This window comes from Scyliorhinus canicula, chromosome 1, assembly GCF_902713615.1.
Source record: "Scyliorhinus canicula chromosome 1, sScyCan1.1, whole genome shotgun sequence".
Lineage (NCBI taxonomy): Eukaryota > Metazoa > Chordata > Chondrichthyes > Carcharhiniformes > Scyliorhinidae > Scyliorhinus > Scyliorhinus canicula.
Genome location: NC_052146.1, coordinates 117,162,504 through 117,184,635, shown reverse-complemented (window position 1 = coordinate 117,184,635; position 22,132 = coordinate 117,162,504). Strand labels below are relative to the sequence as shown.

General features: G+C 48.3%; 1 protein-coding gene across 1 annotated transcript in view; it reads left to right on the top strand.

Annotated features, from left to right (window-relative positions):
• Positions 1–22,132, top strand: part of LOC119966592 (exostosin-1-like) — a 448,243-nt gene that overhangs the window by 289,196 nt on the left and 136,915 nt on the right. The window lies entirely within an intron of this gene.

The window sequence follows — 22,132 nt, the reverse complement described above, 5'->3', positions numbered from 1 at the left end:
TGGCCTTGTTTGATAACGGTATTCCTCGCCGACAAACCTGGCCTGGTGGTGACCAGCACACAGCCCAGCTTCACGCCACCCCGCCCTCTCAAACACCGCAACCAAAGGACAGGTTGTGCCTAACTAATTTAGTGGAGTTGTTTGAGGACATTACCAGTCCGGTAGACAATGGGGAGCCAATGGATGTGGTATATCTGGATTTCCAGAAAGCTTTTGACAAGGCGCCACACAAAAGGTTGCTGCATAAGATAAAGATGCATGGCATTAAGAGTAAAGTAGTAGCATGGATAGAGGATTGGTTAATTAATAGAAAGCAAAGAGTGGGGATAATGGGTGTTTCTCTGGTTGGCAATCAGTAGCTAGTGGTGTCCCTCAGGGATCAGTGTTGGGCCCACAATTGTTCACAATTTACATAGATGATTTGGAGTTGGGGACCAAGTGCAATGTGTCCAAGTTTGCAGGCGGCACTGAGATGAGTGGCAAAGCAAAAAGTGCAGAGGATACAGGAAGTCTGCAGAGGGATTTGGATACTTTAAGTGGATGGGTTAGGGTCTGGCAGATGGAATACAATGTTGACAAATGTGAGGTTTTACATTTTGGTAGGAATAACAGCAAAAGGGATTATTATTTAAATGATAAAATATTAAAACACACTGCTGTGCAGAGGGACCTGTGTGTCCTAGTGCATGAGTCGCAAAAAATTGGTTTACAGGTGCAGCAGGTGATTAAGAAGGCAAATGGAGTTTTGTCCTTCATTGCTAGAGGTATGGAGTTTAAGACTAAGAAGGTTATGCTGCAACTGTTTAAGGGGTTAGTGAGGCCACACCTGGAGTATTGTCTTCAGTTTTGGTCTCCGTACCTGAGAAAGGATGTACTGGCACTGGAGGGTGTGCAGAGGAGATTCACTAGGTTAATCCGAGAGTTGAGGCGGTTGTATTACGAGGAGAGGTTGAGTAGACTGGGACTGTATTGTTGGAATTTAGAAGGATTCTGGGGGATCTGATAGAAACATATAAAGTTATGAAGGGAATAGATAGGATAGATGTGGGGAGGTTGTTTCCACTGGCGGGTAAAAGCAGAACCTGGGGGCATAGCCTCAATATAAGGGGAAGTAGATTTAGGACTGGGTTTAGGAGGAACTTCCTCACCCAAAGGGTTGTGAATCTATGGAGGCTCCTTCATTAAATGTTTTCAAGATAAAGATAGATAGTTTTTTGAAGAATAAAGGAATAAAGGGTTGTGGTGCTCAGGCGGGAAAATGGAGCTGAGTCCACAAAACGTCAGCCATGATCTCGCTGAATGGCGGAGCAGGCTCGAAGGGCCAGATGGCCTACTCCTGTTCCTAGTTCTTATGTTCTTATGTTCAATCAGGGATGACCCACGGCTGGCATTCTTAGAAGACGGTAGTGGCTGTTGGGGACTTCTTCCCACGGTTGGGAACGCCACAACCGATCACTCCATGACCCTCTCGACATCCGCCCGCGACCCACCCGTGTGCCGTGACCCTGAGTTTGAAAAACCCTGATCTAAACTATAATATTAAGTAATACTCATGATCCGTAAGTGGTGCATTGAAGAGTATTTAATTTTTTACAGTTAATTACTTAGAGTAACAACTTGAGGACCATTTTACTGATGTGGACAATGATGACGGATCAGACAAGCCAGAGATAAAAGGACAAATGTGACTCCACTAACATTCTAGTGCATGTCAACTGAACTACCTTTAATATAGCAAAAGATTGTCTGTTAATGGCATACCCACACAATCAGTTCACAGATCACGTCCAAGACAAACAGCTATTGGCAAAATTAGTATTAACAGCAGTGTCACCCTATCAAGCTGTTTAACATGCTCACAGCAGGTTACTGTTTCAATTTAAAAAAATAAACATGCCAGTTTCCTTCCCCTCCAATTCTAGTACAGAATATTCACTTGAATGTGACATTCTCAGGAATATCTTGCACACCTCTGCAAACCCAGAGCAGTTTCTCAGTTTTAAAAAAATCATTCAAGGAACTTGCATTATTTCAACACTGGAAAATTTAAGCAAGGAAAACTGACATCTTTACAATGGTTATGAGAATCAAACAAACAAGAGATTAATATAAACAGAAAATGTTGGAAATACGTAACCGGCCAGACAGCATTTTAATGGTACTTGGCGTTGCATGAATTCAGATTGAATGTACTCTATTATCACAACAACTGTTGGGCATTTACATCCCCCTCCTCTCCGCTGAAGGAAATGCAAGCCTAAATGCTAAAATCCTTGGCAGCCAAGATGTCCATCATCGAAGAGAGGGTTGAATTTCTGGGAGCTTCAGGGGTGGGCACCTTGTCAGCAATTTGGGAGATTAACTCCAGGTGCCATTAATTTGAACAAAGTGGACGGCTCATGTTTTATTTGCTCTTCTTCCCAACTCACAGTCCATACCGATCCGCCTCCGCACCACACCCCACCCTCTCGTCCACAGGAGAGATTACTTCACAGGTTCTGTTATGACCAAATGAGGTGAACTGACCCCATACTTTGGGGGGCCCCACGCTCACCATCATTTCTGGCCCCCACCCCACCTCCCCATAACGTCATGCCTCACCCCTCAGTAACAAGACACCCTGCCCACAATGATGCAACATTCCACCCCAGTGACATAATGCCCCGTCTTCAATGATGCCATACCCCACCCTAATGACTTCATGGTCCTCCCAATCCCACCCATCCTCACCCCATAGAACATAATGAATAGGGAAGGTTAAAACTCATGGATTATATGACAAATTGGAAGGATTACGAATTGGTTTAACAGTTTAACAAAAAAAATGGAGATTACGCACTGTCCTCGGAAAAAGTAATGATGTAACACATGTTCTGCAGTGCTTGTTTTCCCCAGTATTTGTGAATGCTATGGAAAAGGTGAGGAAACACTAGTAATAGTGTTGTCAAACGTACCAAATAGCCTTTTTGGTTAGTGATTTGTAGAGCTTCCTAGAACATAGAACACTACAGCGCAGTACGGGCCCTTCGGCCCTCGATGTTGCGCCGACCTGTGAAACCATCTGAAGCCTATCTGACCTACACTATTCCATTTTCATCCATATGTCTATCCAGTGACCACTTAAATGCCCTTAAAGTTGGCGAGTCTACTACTGTTGCAGGCAGGGCGTTCCACACCCCTACTACTCTCTGAGTAAAGAAACTGCCTCTGATATCTGTCCTATATCTATCACCCCTCAATTTAAAGCTATGTCCCCTCGTGTTGGTCATCACCATCCAAGGAAAGAGACTCTCACTGTCCACCCTATCTAACCCTCTGACTATCTTATATGTCTCTATTATGTCACCTCTCAGCCTTCTCCTCTCTAACGAAAACAACCTCAATTCCCTGAGCCTTTCCTCGTAAGACCTTCCCTCCATACCAGGCAACATCCTAGTAAATCTCCTCTGAACCCTTTCCAAAGCTTCCACATCCTTCCTATAATGTGGTGACCAGAACTGCACGCAGTACTCCAGGTGCGGCCGCACCAGAGTTATGTACAGCTGCAGCATGACCTTGTGGTTCCGAAACTCAATCCCCTTGCTTATAAAGGCTAGCACACCATATGCCTTCTTAACAGCCCTATTAACCTGGGTGGCAACTTTCAGGGATTTATGTACCTGGATGCCGAGATCTCTCTGTTCATCTACACTACCAAGAATCTTGCCATTAGCCCAGTACTCTGCATTCCTGTTACTCCTTCCAAAGTGAACCACCTCACACTTTTCCGCATTAAACTCCATCTGCCACCTCTCAGCCCAGCTCTGCAGCTTATCTATGTCCCTCTGTATCCTATAACATCCTTCAGCACTATCCACAACTCCACCGACCTTCGTGTCATCTGCAAATTTACTAACCCATCCTTCTACACCCTCTTCCAGGTCATTTATAAAAATGACAAAGAGCAGTGGCCCCAAAACAGATCCTTGCGGTACACCACTAGTAACTGAACTCCAGGATGAACATTTGCCATCAACCACCACCCTCTGTCTTCTTTCAGCTAGCCAATTACTGATCCAAACCGCTAAATCACCTTCAATTCCATACTTCCTTATTTTCTGCAATAGCCTACCGTGGGGAACCTTATCAAACGCCTTACTGAAATCCATATACACCACATCAACAGCTTTACCCTGATCCACCTGTTTGGTCACCTTCTCAAAAAACTCAATAAGGTTTGTGAGGCATGACCTACCCTTCACAAAACCGTGTTGACTATCGCTAATCAACTTGTTCTTTTCAACATGATTATAAACCCTGTCTTTTATAACCTTTTCCAACATTTTACCCACAACCGAAGTAAGGCTCACAGGTCTATAATTACCAGGGTTGTCTCTACTCCCCTTCTTGAACAAGGGGACAACATTTGCTATCCTCCAGTCTTCCGGCACTATTCCTGTCGACAAAGACGACATAAAGATCAAGGACAAAGGCTCTGCAATCTCCTCCCTGGCTTCCCAGAGAATCCTAGGATAAATCCCATCTGGCCCAGGGGACTTATCTATTTTGACATTTTCCAAAATTGCTAACACCTCCTCCTTTTGAACCTCAATTCCATCTAGCCTGGTCGACTGAACCTGAGTGTTCTCCTCGACAACATTGTCTTTCTCCAGTGTAAACACTGACGAAAAATATCCATTTAACGCTTCCCCTATCTCCTCTGATTCCACACACAACTTTCCACTACTATCCTTGATTGGCCCTAATCTTACTCTAGTCATTCTTTTGTTCCTGATATACCTATAGAAAGCCTTAGGGTTTTCCTTGATCCTATCTGCCAACGACTTTTCGTGTCCTCTCCTCGCTCTTCTTAACTCTCCCTTTAGGTCCTTCCTGGCGGTGGCGTTCCTGCTCTTGTCCTTCTAGATGGTATTGGTTGTGGATGTGGAAGGTGCTGCCTAAGGAGCCTTGATGAGTTCCTGCAGTGCATTTTATCGATGGTCCAACTGCTGCTACTGTGCGTTGGTGGTAGAGGGAGTCAATGCTTGTGGAAGTGGTGCCAGTCAAGCGGATTGCTTTGTCCTGGATGGTGTTGAGCTTCTTGAGTGTTGTTGGAGTTGCACGCATCCAGGCAAGTGGTGCGTATTCCATTACACTCCTGACTTGTGCCTTATAGATGGTGGACAGGTTTAGGACAGTCAGGAGGTGAGTTGCTTGCCACAGGATCTCTAGCCTCTGACCTGGTCTTGTAGCCACAATATTTAAATGGAAATTTCAGTTCGGTTTTGGGTCAATGGTAATCCCCAGGATATCAATATTGTATGTTTCAGCGATGGTAATCAACGGGCGATGTTTTGATTCTCTCTTATTGGAGATAGTCATTGCCTGGCACTTATATGCCGCAGATGTTACTTGCCACTTGTCAGCACAAGCCTGGATATTGTCCAGATCTTGCTGCATTTGCACGTGAACTGTTTTAGTGTCTCAGGAGTCACGACTCTTGCTGAACATTGTGCAATAATCAGCAAACATTCCCATATCTGACCTCATTTTGGAAGGAAGGTAATTGATGATGGCTACCACGGCAAGATCTGGAGCACAAATCTTCAATACTATTACCGGAATATTATCAGGGCCCATAGCCTTTGCAGTATCCAGTGTCTTCAGCCATTTCTTGATAGTGAAAGTGAAAATCGCTTATTGTGTCATGTGAGAGTACCTTTAAGAAATGGATGTTTAAGCAATGTACCTTTAAGAAATGGAGCAGCTCGTATTACTGAAGTGATGTCAGAGGGTGGGGGGGAGCTGAGATGAGCTCACTTCTGCTTTTTGGGAGTTTTGGTGTCAGTTTGAGAGAGCAACTGAAAGTGCCTCTCTGGTTTGCTGAGAGCTGCATGGAAAAAAGGAGCTTGGGTGTGTCTGTGTTTGCAGTGAGCTGGATCTGCTGTGATCTCTGCCAGGAAAGACTATCTCTGAAACATTTGGGTGATTTAAACTCATAATAGTAATGTCTTTAACCTGATATGTTTCTGTTTAAAGGTGTTAAGTCTTTTGGAGGTTTGAAGGAACATTTTGAGGGATTATTTAGTGTTGTATTAATTTTGGGGTTATCTTTGAAGTAAGGGGTGGTAAGTGATCCAACGTTTATTTAAAAAGGTTAAGTTGAATTCATGGAATAAACATTGTTTTGTGTTTAAAAACCCACGTGTAATACCACACCTGGAGACCAAGCCGTGTGCTTCAAAAGCAACAATACATTAAAGGGAGAGGTTGGTTGAACTCCATAATGCATTTTGGGGTTCTGAAAACGCTGCTTCCATAACAATTGTCACAAGTAGGCTTCAAATGAAGTTACTGTGAAAAGCCCCTAGTCACCACATTCCAGCGCCTGTTCGGGGAGGCTGGTACGGGAATGGAACCGTCCTGCTGGCCTGCCTTGGTCTGCTTTAAAAGCCAGCTATTTAGCCCAGTGTGCTAAACCAGCCCCTATCACAGGGGGTGATATCACGTGGGGTGAATTGAATTGATGGAAGACTGGCATCTGTGATGCTAGGGACCTCTGGAAGAGACTGAGATGACTTGCTGCTTATGCTGTTTGGCACGCCAGTAATCCTGTGTTGCAGCTTCACCAGGTTGACACCTCACCTTTTGGTATGCCTGGTGCTGCTCCTGGCATGCCTTCCTGCATTCTTCATTGATCCCCTGGCTCGTGATAATGGTAGAGTGGGGGATATACAGGGCCATGAGGTTACAGATTGTGGCTGAGTACAATTCTGCTGCTGCTGATGGCCCACATCCCCGAGGATGTCCAGTCCTGAGTAGCTGGATCTGTTCTGAATCTGTCCCTTCTAGTAATCTGGTAATGTCACACAACACGATGGAGGGTGCCCTCAATGTCAGGACAGTTTGGTGGATTGACGCCTCCAGAAATTGGAACAGAACACAACACCACAAAACTGCTTCCATGTAATGATTCCTAGTTTTGCAACATGACTAGAATGAATATGATTTGATTTATAACCTGTTAAAGTCACGATTTTAATTAACTGCCAAAGGAAATCAAGCTGTCCACTCGTCTCAGATGCCCAGTGGAGTTGAAGAGGTATTAACTCTGACCAGTGCTTGGGCAGCACAGTGGCACAGTGGTTCGGACTGCTGCTTCATGGTGCTGAGGACCTGGGTTCGATCCCGGCCCCGTGTGGAGTTTACACATTCTCCCTGTGTCTGCATGGGTCTCACTCCCACAGCCCAAAGATGTGCTGGGTAGGTGGATTGGCCACACTAAATTGTACCTTAATTGGAACAAAAATTTAAAACTCTGACCAGTGCTTGCTGAGCCCGGCCGGGCACAGTGGACTTCTGTGATTCAAAGTTTGGCAAAGAATGACAAATTGTATTCATTCTAAAACCACGGTATTTGAAACAAGAGCAAAAATATGACAAAGTTGGCAAAATCAAGGCCCGGAATTGATAAAAGTGAAATAGGTGCATTTGAAGATGGTGGATTTTAATTGCTGTGCTAAAGGCATTTACAAGAGCTGAGGCAGACTTGCACTGATTAGTGCTGCCACAAAACAGCCGCCTCTCTGTATGGGGACCTCTCATTGGCTGGCGCCCCATGCTGCAGCGCTGTGTGTTTCATTGTAAGTCCACCTCTGACTGGCTCCCCTCTATTCACCCTCCTTGATTGGTCAAAACAAACGGTTTTTTAAATTTATTTTCCTCCCGGATGCCATTTTCAAATCCAAATCTATCTAAAATAAGGACAAATAATCAGGGTGAAATCTAACAGCCACACCCAGCCCGAACTGATGCGCAAATGGCAAATCTCACGAGAGGCCTTCGACGAGATTTACCCAACTCGATGGTCTAACAGGACAGACTAATGGGACATCGCGAAACAAAGCAATCTATTTCCCGCCAACAATAGGTGGGCTCCAGATCTAGCTAATCTGCATATGAAAGTGCTGAAGAAGCTCACACCATGGAGAGCCTGAGTGAGTGTTGGTTAGTACTGATCTCCACAAATGAGAACCAGGCATACTGGTACTTGGGGGGTCTCACAGAGGATCAGGGGTACCTTGATGGCTGGTCTCTGGGCAGACCCTGGCACCTCTGATGCCACCCAGGAACCCCAGCACTGTCAGCTTGTCACCCCGGCAGTGCCACCTGCGTGCCAATCTAGCACTGCCAGGACTAATGGGACTACGGGCAACCTCAGTGGGTCTCATTATTTAGGGGGTGTAGTGATCTCTATCTATGAATATACATGATCAATGTATCTAAATATAGTACAGTAATTTCAACACTGGATGTCTCACTATCAGATGGTATAAGAAAGACTTTCTCGCTCTTTTTGAGAGAGAGTGCTTCAGGAGAGTGAACAGACAAGACCTATATTAGCTAGAGAGTGAGAAGTTATGTTATTCCATTATTACATTGTATAGTTACTTAGTTATCTTGATTGTACTTTATTTATTTTACTAGTTGAGTATTAAGTACAAAGGACTCATAATATTATTTATATTACTCATTAAATTAGTTAATCTTTCAAAGAAGACAATTGGTTATTTCATCAACTCAGCTGGTTCAAAGAGTAATATATATATTATGTAAATTAATATCACAGTGGGTACAGGCTATTCTGGACTTAGTGTTATGTAATGAGCCAGAATTGATAAAAGATCTTAAAGTAAGGGAACACTTAGGAAGCAGTGATCATAATATGGTAGAATTCAGACTGCAATTTGAAAGAAGGAAGGTAGAATCAGATGTAAAGGTTTTACAGTTAAATAAAGGTAATTACAGGCGCATGAGGGAGGAACTGACGAAAATCGACTGGAAGCAGAGCCTAGTGGGAAAGACAGTAGAACAGCAATGGCAGGAGTTTCTGGGAGTAATTGAGGACACAGTGCAGAGGTTCATCCCAAAGAAAAGAAAGGTTATCAGAGGGAGGATTAGCCAGCCATGGCTGACAAAGGAAGTCAGGGAATGCATCAAGGCAAAAGAGAGAGCCTATAATGTGGCAAAGAGTAGTGGGAAGTCAGAAGATTGGGAAGGCTACAAAAACAAACAGAGGATAACAAAGAGAGAAATAAGGAAGGAGAGGATCAAATATGAAGGTAGGCTAGCCAGTAACATTAGGAATGATAGTAAAAGTTTCTTTAAATACATTAAAAACAAACGGGAGGCAAAAGTAGACATTGGGCCGCTCCAAAATGACGCTGGTAATCTAGTGATGGGAGGCAAGGAAATAGCTGAGGAACTTAATAAGTACTTTGCGTCCGTCTTCACAGTAGAAGACATGAGTAATATCCCAACAATTCAGGAAAGTCAGGGGGCAGAGTTGCATATGGTTGCCATCACAAAGGAGAAGGTGCTAGAGAAACTAAAAGGTCTGAAAATTGATAAATCTCTGGGCCCAGATGGGCTACATCCTAGAGTTCTAAAGGAGATAGCTGAAGAAATAGTGGAGGCGTTAGTTATGATCTTTCAAAAGTCACTGGAATCAGGGAAAGTCCCAGAGGATTGGAAAATCGCAGTTGTAACCCCCCTGTTCAAGAAGGGAACAAGAAAAAAGATGGAAAATTATAGGCCAATTAGCCTAACCTCGGTTGTTGGCAAAATTCTAGAATCCATCGTTAAGGATGAGATTTCTAAATTCTTGGAAGTGCAGGGTCGGATTAGGACAAGTCAGCATGGATTTAGTAAGGGGAGGTTGTGCCTGACAAACCTGTTAGAGTTCTTTGAAGAGATAACAAATAGGTTAGACCAAGGAGAGCCAATGGATGTTATCTATCTTGACTTCCAAAAGGCCTTTGACAAGGTGCCTCACGGGAGACTGCTGAGTAAAATAAGGGCCCATGGTATTCGAGGCAAGGTACTAACATGGATTGACGATTGGCTGTCAGACAGAAGGCAGAGAGTTGGGATAAAAGGTTATTTTTCGGAATGGCAACCGGTGACAAGTGGTGTCCCGCAGGGTTCAGTGTTGGGGCCACAGCTGTTCTCTTTATATATTAACGATCTAGATGACGGGACTGGGGGCATTCTGGCCAAGTTTGCCGATGATACAAAGATAGGTGGAGGGGCAGATAGTATTGAGGAGGTGGGGAGGCTGCAGAAAGATTTAGACAGTTTAGGAGAATGGTCCAAGAAGTGGCTGATGAAATTCAACGTGGGCAAGTGCGAGGTCTTGCACTTTGGAAAAAAGAATAGAGGCATGGACTATTTTCTAAACGGTGACAAAATTCATAATGCTAAAGTGCAAAGGGACTTGGGAGTTCTAGTCCAGGATTCTCTAAAGGTAAACTTGCAGGTTGAGTCCGTAATTAAGAAAGCAAATGTAATGTTGTCATTTATCTCAAGAGGCTTGGAATATAAAAGCAGGGATGTACTTCTGAGGCTTTATAAAGCACTAGTTAGGCCCCATTTAGAATACTGTGAGCAATTTTGGGCCCCACACCTCAGGAAGGACATACTGGCACTGGAGCGGGTCCAGCGGAGATACACACGGATGATCCCAGGAATGGTAGGCCTAACATACGATGAACGTCTGAGGATCATGGGATTATATTCATTGGAGTTTAGGAGGTTGAGGGGAGATCTAATAGAAACTTACAAGATAATGAATGGCTTGGATAGGATGGACGTAGGGAAGTTGTTTCCATTAGCAGGGGAGACTAGGACGCGGGGGCACAGCCTTAGAATAAAAGGGAGTCACTTTAGAACAGAGATGAGGAGAAATTTCTTCAGCCAGAGAGTGGTAGGTCTGTGGAATTCATTGCCACAGAGGGTGGTGGAGGCGGGACATTGAGTGTCTTTAAGACAGAAATTGATAAATTCTTGATTTCTCGAGGAATTAAGGGCTATGGGGAGAGAGCAGGTAAATGGAGTTGAAATCAACCATGATTGAATGGTGGAGTGGACTCGATGGGCCGAATGGCCTTATTTCCGCTCCTATGTCTTATGGTCTTATGTGGTGGGTCTCTCTATTTAGGGGGTCTCTATGGGGGTCTCTTTATTTAGGGGGTCTCAATGGGGGTCTCTTTATTTAGGGGGTCTCTAGGGGGGGTCTCTTTATTTAGGGGCTCTCCGGGGGTCTCTTTATTTTGGATGTTTCTGTGGGAGGGTCCCTTCATTTAGGTGTCTTGTGGGGAGGCTCCTTATTTCAGGGGCCTCTGTGGGGAAGGGGCGGTTCAGGGCATCCCCATACTGGGGGGAGGGGGAACTCAGAAAATCCGGATGTGAGGAGCTGAATTGCGATGCGGGAGGAGGGCTGGCCAATTGTGGGTTCTCACTATCGACCGCCTACTCAAGATGGCAGCCCAATTGCACATTTCTCACGGGAATCCCTCACATCCCCACCATGTATAGTTTATATGGCAAAGAATTGAGAATACTGGAAGCACAAATCCGATGCAATTCAGCTCCAGCGGGAGAACACAAGGTTCTCCTAAAATGGAACAAAGTTCCATAGCGATCGCGTTTAGCCGCATTCTTCCCTGGCACTCGCAGTGCTGAGAAACACATGGCTATCTAACATGACTCACGGTGTGTAAGGGGCCTGAACATGGCCAAGGCCGCACATAGCCCCGTTTTGTACAGTGGGGAATTCCAGTGAGCGAAACACCACAATGTAGCGAGAGTTTGGGTCGAGATATTTGAATGACATCCCGATCTCCAAGGCCCCCAAAATGATCTCTGACCTCCCCACAGCCCGAACACACTGTGGGCGGGATCCTGCAACCCCCCAAACACCCACGGCAGGTACCGCCAGCCAATCGCACATAAAGTGCCCATGCCAGCCTGGCAATTCCCCTGGGCATCTTGGCAGTGCCAGGCTGGCACCCAGGTGGCACTGCTAAGGTGTCAGGCTGGCACTGCCAGGGTAACCAGGTGACACCAGCAGAGCCAGGGCACCACCCTGCCCAAAGGGAAAGCAGCTTGGTACCTCTGAAAGCCTGGGAGACCCCACAGTTGCCGGTCCGTTGGGGACCAGGGCTAAACAGCGCTCGCCCGAGGTCTCTGGGGTGAAGGGATGAATCCCAAAGTCTCAGGTACCTCGGGAGTCTGCACATTAGAATAAAACTAGCAGCCTCGCCACATTATGCAGATTTGACAAAAAGTGATCACGCGTTCAAAGGGCGGGATTTGCATCGCAAGGTCTCGCGTGATTGCGTTGCATCTCGCGAGGCGTAGCGAGCTGGGTAGATCCCGGGAGCGGGGGTCTCCTGGCTTTCATCGGCCACACTGCGCTGTGGTGAGCTGCTTTCCTGGTGCAGTGTGGCTGTTGGATTGCCCCCATTATCGCCTTAATGGAGACTTTCTCCCAACTTGTCTTTGATGGTTAGATTGTTAAACCTTGCAGCCAATTTAATTTATCTGGTTGCTTGGAGCAGGTGTATGAGATGATGTTGCAATTCTTACATGATCTTGGTTCATTGGTAGATCTTGGGCATGCTGATTTCCTGAATGGGAGCTGTGCCTATTCCCAGGGAGAGAGAGAGATATCTCTTCAGCCTGTTTCTCTGCTGAAGTCTATTTCCAAAATCTCTCTGATGGTGTCTCTTTTGGTTTGGTAAAATGCAGTTCTTAAAGGCTTGCTGTGGAGGTATGTTCCAAATTAAGTTGATTACCATCTCTGTTGTAGTCATTGTTGTCGAACAAGCAATCACATTTTCATGTTTCATCTCAGAAACCTTTGACACATTTCAAGATAGTAGAATCCAACAGGAGAAGGGGTTCTTTCATCCTCCACTGAGGGGATTTTGTTTGCTTTTCTTAACCTCATCTTGGAAGTGATCTTGTGTTTTTGAAGCAGTTTTTTTCAAAAGGTGCCCTTTTTTTTCATCTCCTACCCCACTCTCTCGCCCACTGAAGAGATAATTTCACAGACTTGCTGGAAAGTCTCCAGAGAATTAATTTCACTGACTCCCAATTTGAGAATCACCACTGCCGCGATGTGACGGCGGTGGAGGGAGTGAATGTTTCAGCAGGAACCAAGTGCTGGGTGAAGTTTCAGATAATTGTTAAATATGATTGCCAAACTTAGATAAGGTAGACAAAGAGAAGCTGTTCCCATTGGCTGATGGCACAAGGACCAAAGGGGAGTTAAGGTTTGTGGAAAAAGGATACAGGGGTGAAATTTACATAGTGAGTGGTGGTGATCTGCAACTCGCTGCCTCCGAGGGTGAGGGAACATAGAAACATAGAAACTGGGAGCAGGAGGAGGTCATTTGGCTCTTCATGCCTGGCCCTCCATTCATTATGACCATGGCTGATCATCCAACTCAATAGCCTAATCCTGCTTCCCCCATGTCATAGAATTTACAGTGCAGAAGGAGACCATTCAGCCCATCGAGTCTGCACCGGCTCTTGGAAAGAGCACCCGACCCAAGGTCAGCACCTCCACCCTATCCCCATAACCCAGTAACCCCACCCAACACTAAGGGTAATTTTGGACACTAAGGGCAATTTATCATGGCCAATCCACCTAACCTGCACATCTTTGGACTGTGGGAGGAAACCGGAGCACCCAGAGGAAACCCACACACACACGGGGAGGATGTGCAGACCCTGCACAGACAGTGACCCAAGCCGGAATCGAACCTGGGACCCTGGAGCTGTGAAGCAATTGTGCTATCCACAATGCTACCGTGCTGCTCCTTAAACATAGAACATATGTGCAGAAGGAGGCCATTCAGCCCATCGAGTCTGCACCGACCCACTTAAGTCCTCACTTCCACCCTATCCCTGCAACCCAATAACCCCTCCTATCCTTATTGGTCACGAAGGGCAATTTATCATATCCTTTGATCCCCTTCACCCAAGAGCTATGTCTGACTGTTTCTTGAAAACAATATAATGTTTTAGCCTCAACTACTTCCTGTGGTAAAGAATTTCACAGCCTCACCACTCTTTGGGTGAAGAAATTTCTCCTCACCTCTGTCCTACCCCAGATCTACCCCATATCTTCAGACTGCGACCCCTGGTTCAGGACACCCCCACCATCAGGAACATTCTTCCTGCATTTACCCTGTCTAACCCTGTTAGAATTTTATAGGTTTCTACGAGAATCCCCCTCTTTTCTGAACTCCAGCGAATACAATACTAACCGACTCAATCTTTCTTCCTTCCATGCCAGGAATCAGCCTGGTAAACCTTTGTTGCACTGTTTCCATTGCAAGAGCATCCTTCTTCAGATAAGGAGATGAAAAATGCACACAATGAGTGCGATTTAACCAAACGGTTTCTAAGTGCGGTAGCAAGCGGGAACCGCCGCGAGCTTCCCGACGCTCGGCCCAGTGAAGCCATCACTGCTTTTAATGGTTAATTGGCCCACTTAATGAGGGACAACTGCAAATCGTGGGCCTGCCGCTGATTCGCCGGGACTGCGCTCGCCAGCCCCCTGCCAACAAAGAAAAGCAGCACTTAAACTGCTCCTGCACAACCAACTGGCCAGACTGTCGGACACGGTGGAGGCCAGACGGAATGCCCTATTCTCCCGAGGGTCATGGAGGATCAGCCACATGGCAGCCACTGCCACTCGGGAGGAAGTGGCAGTGGCCATCTGCTCGGGGGTGTGACCAGGTGGACTGGCACCAGTGCCGCAAGAAGGTCACTGACCTCCACCGGGCTGCTCGGGTGAGTTTGCACCAGACTCCCGACCCACAATCCTGCCCCCCCCCCCCCGACACTCTTGCCCACCCTCCCAATACTTCACATCCCCCCCAGTACTCCCACGATTCCCTGTACCCACCCCCCAGACTCCCCCCATTCCCCCCTCATATGCCATCCCCCCTCCCATGCAGCCCACCTCCTCAAGCCCCAACCCCCAAACTCCCCCACTCAAGTAACGATGCCCCCTCTGTGTCCCCACAGAAGAAGTTGGCCCACAACCGATTGGAGAAAGCCCAGACAGAAGGCGGGGTGCCAAACATCAGAGTCCTCACTCCCTATGAGGAAGGGCTCTAGAAGTCGCGGGGTGGCCGAGGACAAAGCATTTACCATAGCAGAGGGCGGCGCATGGGGTCGGCGCATGGTGCAGGAGTAAAAATCCACCGGCCCCCACCCGGACTGACACAACACTCCCACTGACCTTGGGCGAAATTCTCCGCAGACCGTCGTAACGCCGATTTCCGGCGAGCATAATTGGTGTGGATGACTCCGGCGTGGGGGCCTTCTTTTAGGCGGATATTCTCCGTTCCCGGAGGGGCCAGCAGCGGACTGACGCGATACGCGTCAGTTTCACCCGCTGCGGAAGTGGCGAGACCCGGCGTTTCGGGGGGGGGGGGGTGGGGAGGAGAGAGACAGACCGGCATTTGGGGGGGGGGAGGGAGAGACAGACCGGCATTTGGGGGGGGGAGGGAGAGACAGACCGGCATTTGGGGAGGGGGGGAGGAGAGAGACAGACCCGGCGTTGGGGGGGGGGGAGGAGGAGAGAGACAGACCCGGCGTTGGGGGGGGGGGGGGGGAGGAGGAGAGAGACTGACCCGGCATTGGGGGGTTTGCGGAGTTGAGTTGAGAGGAGAGGGGGGGGTTTGCGGCGTTGAGTTGAGAGGGGGGGGGGGGGTTGCGGCGTTGAGTTGAGAGAGGGGGGCGGCGTTGGAGGGGGGGTGGCGTTGGAGGGGGGTAGGGGTGGTGAAGGGGGTAGGGGTGGTGAGGGGGTTGGGGTAGGGGCAGCGGCGTGCAGAGGAGGGGGGCGACGGATGCCCGGGGCCAACGCACCGTCGCCCCCCCCTCTGCACGCAGCTGCCCCCAAACCCCCCCCACCACCCCTACCCCCTCCACCACCCCTACCCCCTCCAACGCCCCTAACCCCCTCCAAACCACCCCTACCCCCGTCCCCACCACCCCTACCCCTCCCCACCACCCCTACCCCCCCAATGCCACAACCCCCCCCAATGCCGCAATCCCCCCCAATGCCGCAACCCCCCCCAATGCCGCAACCCCCCCCCCATGCCGCAACCCCCCCCCAATGCCGCAACCCCCCCCCCAATGCCGCAACCCCCCCCCCCCCCCCCCCCAATCGCCCTCGTACACTGAACGGCGTCAACCATCATCAATGGTTGACGCCGTTTTAAAGCTACTCTGTTTTTCGCCGACGTGACCCTTGGCCACGTCGGCGGGACTTCGGCCCATCCGGGCCGGAGATTTGGTGAAACAAAAATATAATGAAATCCCGCCGGCGCCAGCTGTTTTCAGAGGCTGCCGGCGGGATTTGCACAGCGCCGGTTTTTGGCCGGTCAGAGAATAAAAAACCCTGCGGGAACGGGATTAACGCCGCTGCCGGCCGATTCTCCGACCCTGCATGGGGTCGGAGAATTTCGCCCCATATATCCATTCTCCTGCAGTCGACGGTGCCGCCTCCCAAGAGAATACCTTGGAGGAGAGCTCCAAGGGTGTCACCATAATAATTGTGGGACTGCTAACATCCCAACCCTCCCAAAACGCAGAGACACGTACCTCGGTGGTGAAAGTAGTGGTCAGGCTCCTGGGCACAATCTGGTGAGCACCACACAGCAGTTGCAGATGCACATCGGGTGGAGCCAGGAACCCCCAGGCGAGACAGCAGTCGGCGGTCTACTGGATCCCAGGACCCAGCTGGGTCCCAGCCTGATGCTGAGACTCTGGACCAGGTTTACCCGGAGCTGATGGGGACGATAGGAAGCGACCATGAGATTCAGAGGGGGATGTCAGCAACACTCCAGGAGGTCCATAGCCGACTGGAGGAGTCCAGAAATGGCTCCAGTCGAAGGAGATAGCGCTGGCAATGCGTGGCACTGAGGCCAACACTGCTAGGGTTGGCGACAGCAGTGGAGAGCCTGGTGCATGATGTCAGCAGCATGAGTGGAGGTGTCCAAGGCGTGGCTCAGTGACGGCCATGGCTGCGTACCTCAACCCAGTCACTGGGGAAAGCCACCCTGTACCAGGTAGACCTTGAGGAGGCACTGCGGAGAATGACCCAGTCTCAGGTGGGCATTACCGAGGCACTGCAGAGCATGTCCAGGCTGTTGTGGGTTGTGTCCCAGTTGCAGGTGGGCATTGCCGGGGCTACAGAGCATGTCCAAGCTGTTGTGGATTGTGTCCCAGTTGCAGGTGGGCATTGCCAGGGCTACAGAGCATGTCCCAGTCACTGAAGGGAGTCTCCGAGGGTGCTGACACCATGCTGCAGACATTAAGGAGCTGCCCGTGCTGGCAGAGTCAAATGTCGCAGGGGCATCCGGGGCTCTATCCAGCTGCCCCGCCAACCCGAGGTGAACCCCAAGGCCCTTTGGGCACCGAGGGCATTGGGGGGTAAGGGGAGTAAGGGATTACGAGGAGAAGTGGTTCGTTGCTCTCTTTTGTGGCTATAAATATAGCAGTTAATAAGGTCGCCTTTCTTAATCTTAATTATGAATATGCTTTCAGAGTCACCAGGTATCGATACCGCCACAATGTTCAACCGAATATCAATCAAAGACCAATACACCCGTTAGTTAGTTCAAAGTCAATGGTACTTTATTTACACACAGTATGATTTACTCATGCACAATAACACTACAGGCTAAATTATATCTATCACTAACACCTATACTTAACTTCGGTGCCCACTTAGGTCAGAGGAACAATGGCCGTTGTTCGGATCTGAGGCTGTTGGGTTTGAAGAAGTAGCAGGAGTATAGCTAAGGCCGTCCGTCTGGTAGCGAGCATTGAATTTAAACTTACTTGCTTCTGGTGGTGCAGGTGGAGGGGTCTCTCCAGTTGAAAGCCGATTGCAAGAGGGCGAACACATGGCGGGAGTTCCTTCTCATAATCGGGAGGCTTTGCCCGCTTTTAGGCGGGCCTTAAACTTGATCCCAATCAATTGGGCAGCTTCTTGAACACCGCCATCGATCTGAGCCAATAAAGGGGCGGGTGCCTTGATGGCGTGTCCAAAGTGGCCATTGGCCTTGCTTTGTTTGTATCTTCTTGCTGAAGTAGTGGCGCCGGAATGTCTGGGACAGGATCGGCTACCTGAGCACTAGTCTTTGTTTATCGGAGATGGGCCATCAATGTGCAAATCGGCCAAGAGTTTCGGTTCTGTCTGCAGTCTGTCTTCTAAATATACATTCAGGCTCTGTGCCAGCTTGTTACTTTGCATTGTCTATTTTTCCCTGTATGCTCTGCGAGTGTCCATTTTATATGCTGGAAGTGGCCATCCCAGATGGCTACACTCTCTCCTTATGATCCTCAACGCGAAGCGTGAAGGATCACATTACTGAATCTTCTTTGTTCTCTGCCTAAATCGAGCACCCGGAATCAAGGACAAGTTCTATCCTACTCTGTCCTTTGGATTCGTACCTTTACCTAAATTGCTTTTATTTACATCATATCATTATAAAATCCGAAGGGGCGCTATAACATTCAAGCATGCATTACATTTCTTTCTTTTTAAACATGGGAACCTCTAACTATCTTTTTCTATGATGTGGAGATGCCGGCGTTGGACTGGGGTGAGCACAGTAAGAAGTCTTACAACACCAGGTTAAAGTCCAACAGGTTTGTTTCAAACACGAGCTTTCGGAGCACGGCTCCTTTCACCTGAAGAAGGAGCCGTGCTCCGAAAGCTCGTGTTTGAAACAAACCTGTTGGACTTTAACCTGGTGTTGTAAGACTTCTTACTATCTTTTTCTAAACTACATTCAGGCTGTCTAGCCAATAAAAGAATTTACAAACAGTACAAAACTATACAGTAGCAGCATTACATTTCTATGTATCTTGGCGATCAAGTACAGAAAATTCAAATCCTTTATTTTATTAGAACAGATCAAAGAAAATAATCGATGCAATTTATTTATTTAGAGAGTGGGGGGTTTGCTGGAGTCCGAAAATAGGGGGTCTAAGTGTGTATTTCGGATTGCAGGAGGCTTTCCTTCGCCATTTTCGAAGTCTTAGTGACTGGATGACACTACAAAGTATTGCTGTCACTAATAGGGCTTCCACGATATATGAAAGGGAATACCATTTTATGTGGTTGTCGCATCAGGTTGGTGTGTCAGTGGCTGTCTCTGGGTGTGGTGTATGGAAGTGATGGGATACATTCACTGGCCTGTATGGTGGGGTTCAGGGGGGTTCGCTTTCCGCACAAATATAGTGATCCCATGATGATCCAAATGGAGGTCATTATGTCCATCTTAATTTTCTCTTGGTCTGCCTCTGTCTTCTGGGGCGGGATTCTCCGACCCCCAGCCGGGTCAGAGAATCGCCCGGGGCCAGTGTCAATCCCGCCCCCACCGTGTCCCGAATTCTCCGCCCCCGAGACTTGGCGGGGGCGGGAATTGCGCTGCGCCGGTCGGCGGGCCCCCGTGGCGATTCTCCGGCCCATGATGGGCCGAAGTCCCGCCAGGCCTCTCCCGCCGGCGTGGATTAAACCACCTACCTGACCGGCGGGATTGGCGGCGTGGGCGGGCGCCAGGGTCCTGGGGGGGTGTGGGGCGACCTGACCCACGGTGGCCTGGCCCGCGATCAGGGCCCACCGATCGGCGGGCGGGCCTGTGCCATGGGGGCACTCTTTTTCTCCCGCCTTCGCCATGGTCTTCACCGTGGCGGAGGTGGAAGAGACCCCCTCCCCTGCGCATGCGCCGGTATGACATCAGCAGCCGCTGATGCTCCAGCGCATGTGCGGACTTACGCCTGCCGGCAAAGTCGTTTCAGCCCCGGCTGGCGTGGTGCCAAAGGCCGTTCACGCCAGCCGGCGGAGTGGGAACCACTCTGGCGCAGGCCTAGCCCCTCAATGTGAGGGCTCCGCCCCTAAAGACTTCCGCACCTTTAGGGCGGCCCGATGCCGGAATGGTTCACGCCATTCCAACACGCCGGGACCCCCCGCCTCGCCGGGTAGGGGAGAATCCCGGCCCTGGTGTTTTGGATATCCTGTGGACACAAGCGTAATATCTGTTATTACCTTGTTTAATATCTCGTATGTCTGTCTGTCTCTCCTTTTATCATCAATTGCCCATTAGAATTGTCACCATATGCGACTCCCTCATTTTTTTTTAAACCAAATATTTTTGGGGACAAGACATCCGAAAAAGAAAATACTGCCACAGTACGAGCAGTCTCGCAGCCTGTGTGGTCGATGCACTGAGCGGGTGGACAATTTCTCCGTCCAGCAGCCAATCATTTCACCCAAGTGTTTGAAGATGTAAATAGCGTGTGGGGATAGCGACCTAAGGGTCTCCGGAAAGCAAAAATTGTGGCAAAGAGCATTCTTTAAACCACATCCTAAGAAACAGTTAAAGAGTTTTGAAATAAAAGCGCCGAATGGGGTACGTGTGGACCTCGGTAGGGTAAGAATGGGTGAAATCCCCGGGTAGGGCGCTGACCAGTGCCGTAGGTGCCCTACCCGAGCTTAGCTGACCAGATGGGGGTCCTCAGGCAGGGTGTGGACCAGTGCCGTTACTCCACTGCCTGGGTGACCGGACAAGAACGGAATGAATTTGTGTTCATCGTGGATAAACTGGCTCTTATGATTGCTGTCGAATCAGAAGAGTAGTTCTGACTGCATCAATAAACTGTAGCGTGAGTCGAACAACATACAAACATTCAACATTTAAAAAAACAAGCTGAAACAAGAAAGCGGGAGGGCTCCATCAGAAGGAAGGACATCGTAAATCTCAATCGGTTCCTTTTTCGCATCATCTGGACACCTCATTCTTCTACTGCAAAAAGAGTCGCAAAGCGGCTAGCCTGGTGGGAATCGGACTCTGAGTCATCATCTTCTCCCGGTTGCCACACTCGTGACTGGAGTAGGTGTGCCAAGGCGGCCTGGGTCGATGTAGGGTCCATCTCATTATTACGGATGAGTCTGTAGGAATTGTCGCGGTGCCAATGTTTAGTGTCTAGGGTGGAGGTGATAGGGGGCAATCCATCGTCATCGGGTGGTGGGTCCGGTTCAGGGGCTTTTACATAAGTGGTCTTGTATGGGTCAAACATATCCTGTTCGGAGTCATTGGGAGTGGGGCCTGGTGCAGAATTTAAATCGTGTGGTGGTTCCATGAGGTCTAACGTATCAGTGCTGCCGCTGTCACTGTCGGTGCCAGTCGAATGAAGGGAGGGGCGGAATCGTGTGTTTGGGGATGGAGTCGAAGTGGTGTCCGTGGACGGGCTGGACTGGTTAGGGAGGGTAGGAATAGGTCGTCCATGGGCGGGGCGTGTTCGTCTGCTGCTGCAAGTGAGATGATATGTATATTGACTGGGATGTAAAGAGTTAACAAGTTAATGATAATGCTTTTTACCACAAGAGGGAACACAGAATAGTCATATATATATCATGTGACTTCAGGTATTCTAGGAGTTAGAAGGTAGTTAGAAGATGGTGAAGCAAAGAGCAGTTGTGTACCTGAGAATTCTGTAGTTAGAGATAGCATAGTTTAATACAGTTGCCTTCTACTTTTGGAATGTGAACGAATCTTAGTTGGCAGTGTAAATAAATTTATAGTTTTGTTTGTTGATAACACTTTGTGTTCTTCATTTAACACTACGCGTCCAAGCCATCCAGGTATGGCAAAATGGAGAACACAACATGGTACCAGGGTTGATCTAGAGTGGATTAGTAAGGTTTAGGGAGAAAGAAAGAGTCATCATTCGAAGAAAGAAAAAAAACATGCGAAGAAAAACCTCAACCAGACTCCAGTAGCAACAATCAGACTCCAAGAGCAACAACTAGCAGCTTTACATGAAAGAAATACCCAGCAGAAGCTTCGTGGAAGGCCTGCAGACTCCAAAGTCATTCAGGACATCGGGAAATGTAGATGTGAACTGGATAATTTTCAAACATGAGTCTGAACAGTATCTCTCATCCTCAAACCTCCAAGCAGTCAAAGAGAAGTAAAATATTGTGCTTTTACTTATTTTGGCTCTACAGCAGGCTATAGAAGTGTGTAACTCATTCCACTTTGAGAATGAAGTTGAAAAAATTATGTTTAAAGTGGTCATTGAAAAATGTGATAATTATTGTGAGCTTAAAAGAAATGAAAAGCTTTGTAAACGACTGCAAAAGCAACAAAACGTAACGCTAGAAGATCCCAGTAATATATCCATTGCGAGCAACGTAACTAAAAATAGATGTCCCGAAAAATTCTCTGGGGGAAGTGATTTGAAAAAAGTTGCCTCTGTTGAAGCTGTGGCGCTA